Source organism: Lissotriton helveticus, chromosome 2_2 (genome assembly GCF_964261635.1).
Source record: "Lissotriton helveticus chromosome 2_2, aLisHel1.1, whole genome shotgun sequence".
Lineage (NCBI taxonomy): Eukaryota > Metazoa > Chordata > Amphibia > Caudata > Salamandridae > Lissotriton > Lissotriton helveticus.
The window spans coordinates 424746641-424752640 of NC_136060.1; the positions used below are offsets into that span (position 1 = coordinate 424746641).

The 6000-nt window shown below is 45.7% G+C and overlaps 1 long non-coding RNA gene across 3 annotated transcripts in view; it reads right to left on the reverse strand.

The window, feature by feature from the left end:
* Positions 1 to 3153, reverse strand: part of LOC144821869 (uncharacterized) — a 63393-nt gene extending 60240 nt beyond the window's left edge. Inside the window, exons 1-5 of one of the 3 annotated variants that reach the window (XR_013608480.1) lie at positions 3103 to 3153; positions 2434 to 2510; positions 2244 to 2334; positions 2040 to 2153; positions 1303 to 1533 (exon numbers count right to left, since the gene is read on the reverse strand). This is a non-coding gene — a long non-coding RNA (uncharacterized LOC144821869). Of the gene's footprint in view, positions 1 to 1302; positions 1534 to 2039; positions 2154 to 2243; positions 2335 to 2433; positions 2511 to 3102 lie in introns of those variants that run through there. The other 2 variants (XR_013608481.1, XR_013608482.1) reach the window with 2 other exon arrangements.
* Positions 3154 to 6000: the final 2847 nt, after the last annotated feature.

Here is a 6000-nt window from a genome sequence, read left to right on the forward strand (position 1 = left end):
CAGGGCAGAGCTGGAGTTTATGCAGGTTTCTGTGTAGAAGGCAACATCGGGGAAGGTGGAGTTGAGCAGGTCCAAGATTTCCATGGTATGTCTTTTGAGGGGGGGTGTTGAGTATTATACATCTGAGATGGTTGAGTCTGGTTCTTGAGGGTCACGCAGTTGGTAGGTCTGGTGTGCAGAGGCTGGTAAAGGTGTTGTTGCAAGTGCCGCAGGTGAAGGGGCCTTTGGTGTTCTTTGGTGACACGAGGAGGCTGGCAGAGTGGTCTGGTGTTGAGGGCCAGGGTCCATGGTGCTGGGCACAGTACAGGCATGGACATAAGCAGACAGACCTGCCTTTGGTGTGCCCCTGGTATGCCAGCGGCATGCTCGCTGTGTAGCCGCATAGTGTCACCATTAAATAGTGTGAGGAGGAGGGCTAGACAGCAGGGAGGCAGGAAAGCGGGAAGCGGTAAAGCGGCGCCAGAGGGGGTGAGGTTGCGGGGGACAAACAAAGGCAGGGACATAGAAAGAAAAAGGCACAAAAGTGAAAAGAGACAAAAATGGAAGAAAAGTGACAAAAATGTACAAAAATCAAACCAGATGTAAAGAAGGAAAACGAGATTAGAAAGTCAGAGAGACAGAAGGCAGAGCAGCAGCAGAAAAGAGATGCTCCCCACAGGTGGGTGCCTGCAGGTGGAGGAGGGTCTCAAGCTCAGACCTGCAAGGGTCAGGGGCAGCAGCTATCAGGCAGAGCTGTGCAGGAAGGGAAGCAGTTCACTGGTTGTTACCCAGGAAGCTGGTGTGTTTTCAAGTCTGGCGAAATGTTTTCTCCTGAAGCGGAGGTATGAACTGTCGTAGCTCCCGATAGTCAGCTATATGTGCCCACAAGGGACACAAAACCCCTTGGGCCTCGTCATGATGTTCCCACAACAAAGTACTTTGTGGTATAGGTCCAGGGAGAGGGAGCCATCGACTTCGGACAGTGGCCATGATGTCAGGAACTGTCATCCTCCCGATCTGGAAGTCAAAGACAGTCTCCTTACAATCTTGTGGAAACTGTGATATCCTTTGTGTCCCTGGGATCTCGTGGACAAGAGGCAAGCCATCTGGCCCTGGGAAAATATTTAGGGACCTCCGCCACGACTGTTTACTCTTTACTGCAGCATTAGAACAAGGACCCCCTGAATATGATCAAAATCCTGGATCAGGGCAAAGCAAATGATTGCGAAGGTAATATATCCAGGCACTCACAATGTAGACAACTGGCACAAATTACATATATACGCAAAACACAAGTAAAAAGAAATTACTAACTAGTGAACATGATATTATAAAATTTAATAACAATGATAAAAGTTTGATGAGCACAAATAATCTAATACAAAAAGTGATAAAAAGATAATAAAAAGAGAATGCATAATCGTGTTCTCAATAAATCAATGAGGGGAAATGAAATATGATAATATCCCCCGCTGATTGTCAGAATTGATGTTCGTCTGCCAACGCGTTTCGACACTACCAGGGTGTCTTCATCAGGACATTATCAGCGTATTTCTACAATTTAAGAAGACCAGATTACAAAAATATTCACTCGTGTTTTGACAATAATAATTTCATTACTTCTTTTCTTTTCTTACAGATTGCCAGAAATGTCTTACAACAAAAACAAATTCTACCACAGTTTGAGCACACATAGAACCACAAACTCACATAGGGCTGAACAAAAAAACTTTACAGTGATTATTTCGTTAGTATAAGAACAAACTCTCTAGATAATATCTCCAAGGAAGACTTATGGTGTGGCATCCTAAAAAATCGATTTATTAATTTGGTGGCAGTACTGGTAACATGACATGTGATCAACTTATATGTTCCTAACATTTTATGGTGGAACATAGAGATCATTGGTGCTAATTCTTTACCCAAAGAGGGGTACTCTAAGTATAACTGGGTGTTAAATAGGTAAGGTCTCTATTTCTATATTACTAAAGGGACAATCCTGTTTATGCAGGGAACAGCTGACCATTTTAGCATACTGAATATGTACATGTTGAACGTACCAATGATAGATAGTAATGCATTTCTTCATGAACTTATGTACACATTACTCAGACTTCATAGAGTTAAAAGGATGGTACAGCATAGAATATACTGTAAAGTAGTCACTTTGCTATCTAGAAGGAAATTAGAAATCAAGAAATTATTAGAAGACACTATTAGGTTTAATTCCTATATTATCTGCATTAGGCTTCCTCGAAAGTTACCTCTTTGTTTATGATGTGGATGAGTATAGCAATTCTATTAACTTCTGCCATTAAAAGGAACCATCCTACTTGGAACCATAGTTGCTCATTCCTATGGAAAAGTTGGAGAGGTAAAGGATAGATGATAGTCTTAGATCCTTAATTTGTGTGTACATATATCTACATGATCTATAGGACATAATCTCCTTACCTTAAATAAATAAAGCGTGATCATTCATGGGCATGTTCAAGGGAATGCAAGGTGTGATAGCGACAGATATATTATTTCTGCAAATAATAGCAAAAAGCAGAGAATAAGGAAGACAATATACCCACAAAGTATTCTACCTATTTCTTTCTATTTCTTTCTCTCCCTGCTTCTTTCTTTTTTCTAGCGTAAGCTGTTAAAGTAGACAGTTTAAAAACATATTACTTTATTTTTATCTGTAAGCTAAAAATATTAAAGAATCTCGCTTACTTGTAAAACGCTATGCGAAGTACTCGAGGGGCGTTTAGAATACATGAAATGCAAAGGAAACGGCGCCCACACTCTTTAATATACCGCATACGGTTCCCGATGTTACAACCTTAAAGGGTAACAAAGGACACAACATATTTAGACAGGAGGTGTGTTTCCTTTGCGGGTAGAAAAGGACGTAGCTTATTTAGACAGGAGGTGTATTTCTTACCCTATCTGTTTAAGTACACCCATATTTAAAGGGCACATTTCCCGAAGCGAGCACCGCAAGAATATTGCAGACTATTTTGTTTCAGAAGGGGCTACGCATTAACCCCATTAACTAGTGCAACACGAAGGAATATAATAATATAAAGGATCCAGAAATCCAATAGATTTAACCTCCCTATACTAAGCACATACCTGTTTAGGGACGCTTTATCACGGCGTATTCAATGGCGGCGGATGATTCCGTGACTAAAGGCAAGGAATTGTAAGGTTCCCCACGATAGGTGCATTTATAGGGATCTCTCATAGGTGGAATATCATGGCTCCGCCCCCATTTAAAGTGCAAGTGCGTTTATTCATTGAAACCAATGATGGATGTCACAAATTGGTGAATAGTGGTCAACAGGTAGAACTCCGATATAGCAATAGACATGCCGAACCTTGGCACGTAGCTTTTTAGATGCCAAGCTGAGTAACAGGGGCTTGTGCACTCAGGCCCCAACAGGGCAAACCTGAGGTACAATCAATGAGCTACCTTGTGGATGGCGCAACCAGTGCTGCAGGCCCACGGAGCAGCATTCGAGATACATGCCCACTGTATATAGCTTACCCCTAGACAAGGGATTTACAGATAACTCAAATCATCTAATTATGTATATCATGAGCACAGCGCTTTGGCACTGAATGACAGTGTCAAATTAGCTCAAAGTCTTGAGGCTAGCATTCAGATCAGCGGAAAACAGGGTAGGAGAAAAGCAAAAAGTCGAGGGACAGCGTCCTAGAACCGACCAGTCCAACTGTGGACTTCATCCATTCCTGGGAAAACAAAACCACTCTTAATACTTTCTTGTTTTTCCACAGTAGACAGTGCTTCAGCATCCGCCAATGTTGGTCCCCTGCTTCCTAAGCCCATTCAATGGTAACCCCTGTGCTAGTTCCCTTAGCCTCTCTAGAGCGATTCAATGTAGATAGTCAGACCTTTGGCATCTTCATAAACCAATGTCACCTAGTTCAAGTTCCAAGATTTGTACAGCGCACTACTCACCCAGAGGGTCTCAAGGCGCTTGAGGGAGGGAGGTGCTTTACTTATGGAATATCCAGGTTTTTAGTTGTTTTCTGAAGGAGGGGTGGTTCTGTGTGAGACGGAGGTGGGTGGGGAGGGAATTCCAGGTTTTGGCCGCTAAGTAGGAGAAGGATCTTCCCCCCATGGTGGATCTGTGGATGCGCGGAATTGCGGCGAGGACTTGGTTGGACGATCGAAGTTGGCGGGAGGGGGTGTAGAAGGAAAGTCTCGTGTTGAGGCATTCGGGTCCTAGGTCGTAGAGGGCTTTGTGTGCGTGGGTGAGGAGACGGAACGTTATTCTCTTGTTGACAGGGAGCCAGTGGAGGTCTCTCAGGTGGCCGGAAATGTGAGCTTGCCGAGGGATGTCCAAAATGAGTCTGGCTGAGGCGTTTTGGATGCGTTGGAGTTTTTTCTGTAGTTTGGTTGTGGTTCCGGCGTAAAGGGTGTTTCCGTAATCCAGTCGGCTTGTGACCAGTGCGTGGGTGACCGTCTTTTTTGTTTCGGTGGGGAGGGATCCAACGGAAGATGTTTTTGAGCATGCGTAGGATGTTGAAGCATGATGATGAGACGGCGTTGACTTGTCTGGTCATCGAGAGGGAGGAGTCCAGGATGAAGCCCAGGTTACGTGCGTGGTCCGTAGGAATGGGTGCGGTTCCCAGGGCCGGTGACCACCATGAGTCATCCCAGGCCGAGGGGGATGACCCTAAGATGAGGACTTCCGTTTTGTCCGAGTTAAGTTTAAGACGGCTGTTCTTCATCCACTCGGCTACTTCTTTCATTCCTTCGTGTAAATTGGTTTTGGCGGTGTTTGGGTCTTTGGTGAGGGAGAGGATCAGCTGGGTGTCGTCTGCGTAAGAGATGATGTTGCGGTTGTGTTGGCGTGCGATGGATGCGAGGGGACTCATGTATACGTTGAAGAGGGTGGGACTGAGTGATGATCCTTGTGGTACGCCGCAGATGACTTCGGTGGCCTCTGATTTAAAAGGGGGAGACGGAATCTCTGGGCTCTTCCGGCGAGGAATGAGATGATCCAGTCCAATGCTTTTCCTTGTATTCCGACGTTGCTGAGGCGTTGTATGAGGGTGCTATGACAGACTGTGTCGAAGGCTGCGGATAGGTCAAGTAAGATGAGGGCAACTGTTTCTCCGTTGTCCAGTAGTGTTCGGATGTCGTCTGTTGCTGCGATGAGGGCGGTTTCCGTGCTGTGTTTGGTTCGGAAGCCGGACTGTGAAGGGTCGAGGGATTTGTTGGATTCGAGGAAGGCGGCGAGCTGACTATTGATGGCTTTCTCAATGACTTTGGCGGGGAATGGGAGGAGCGAGATGGGGCGGTAGTTCTTAAGTTCGGTTGGGTCTGCTGTGGGTTTCTTCAGAAGGGCGCTGAGTTCGGCATGTTTCCAGTTTTCCGGGAAGGTAGCGAAGTGTTTTGGACATTGTTGTCTAGTCGATCCTTGAATGCTGATTTCTTGGTGGATCTGATTGGTTGGTGGTGTTTGTGGGTGGCGTTCTTGAAGGTGGCTAGGTTGTCAGTGGTTGGGTTTTTTCTCCAGGTTTTCTCGAGAGTACGACAGAGCTTCTTGGATTTCTTAAGGTAATCGTTGAACCAGGGGGCTTTTTTGCTACCTTGCTTGATTAGATGGTTTTTCAGGGGTGCTAGTTTGTCGGCGCTGTGGGTGATCCATTGTGTGAGGTTAGTGGCTGCTTGGTTTGGGTCCGATGATTTGGCAGGGGGGTTTTGGTGAAGCGATGTGAAGAGCTGGTCGGTGGTGATTTTGTTCCAATTTCTTCGAGGAATAGGTTGTGGGGGGTTGTGGGTCGTGGTCTTTTTGTAGTGGAAGTGAACGCAGCTGTGGTCCGTCCAGTGGAGAGCTGTGGTGTGATCGAAGGAGATGTGCTTGCTGGAGGTGAAGATAGGGTCGAGCGTGTGTCCGGCACGGTGGGTGGGGGTGTCAACAAGTTGTTTGAGTCCGAGATTGGCCAAGTTGTCCAGAAGAGTGGTGGTGTTGTTGTCGTTTTCCTTTTCCAGGTGGA